Source organism: Calidris pugnax, unplaced genomic scaffold (assembly GCF_001431845.1).
Source record: "Calidris pugnax isolate Ruff unplaced genomic scaffold, ASM143184v1 scaffold1007, whole genome shotgun sequence".
In the NCBI taxonomy this organism is placed as follows: domain Eukaryota; kingdom Metazoa; phylum Chordata; class Aves; order Charadriiformes; family Scolopacidae; genus Calidris; species Calidris pugnax.
The window spans coordinates 97400-98275 of record NW_015091650.1 but is presented as its reverse complement, the minus strand read 5'-3'; positions in this window follow the sequence as shown (position 1 = coordinate 98275).

The window sequence follows — 876 nt, the reverse complement described above, 5'->3', positions numbered from 1 at the left end:
CCCCGGGGGGGGGGGCGGAGGGACCCTCGTCCTGGGATGGGTCGGTTGATGTCGTGAGGCTCCTGTCCCGGTGCTGACACAACCCTCAGCCCCCAGGGGTGCCCAACGCCGGCCGGGACGCCGAGCGAGCCGGGACATGTCGGGGAGCCGTCGTGGGGGGGGGGGTGACGTCAGGTCTGGCAGGGGATGGGGCACCCTGCAGCAGGGGGGAGGGAGAGCCTCGGAGAGGGGGCGAGGGCAACCCCCCCACGGCAAAGGGCCCCAGACCCGGGATGCCCCAACCCTGACCTTAATCTTAACCCAGTGCCGGGAGGGGGCAGCCCCCGGTCCCAGCCCAGGCTGGGGATGGGGGAATGGAGAGCAGCCCCAAGGAGAAGGGTTTGGGGGCGGCTGGAGGAGGAAAAGCTGGCCATGGGCTGGCACCGTGCGCTGGCAGCCCAGCACCCCCCCACTCCCCCCCCCACCCCGAGCGGGGGGATTCTGCCCCTCTGCTCCGCTCTGGGGAGACCCCCACTCACCCGGTGCTGCCTCCAACACAGGAGAGACACGGACCTGCTGGAGCGGGGCCGGGGAGGCCCCGGAGATGCTGGGAGGGCTGGAGAAGCTGTGGCTGCCCCATCCCTGGGGGGGTTCAAGGCCAGGCTGGACGGGGCTTGGAGCAACCCGGGCTGGTGGGGGGGCTCCCTGCCCAGCGCCGGGGGTGGGGGGGCACTGGATGGGCTGTTAAAGGTCCCCCCCGACACAAACCATCCCGGGATCTGTGGTTATTACCCACGGCCCCGGCCCCGCCATCGCTCCCGCCCAGCCCCGGCTGCCCCGGCCCGGGGGGTACCGGTACCAGGCCCCGCCCATCCTCCAGGCCACGCCCATACTCCA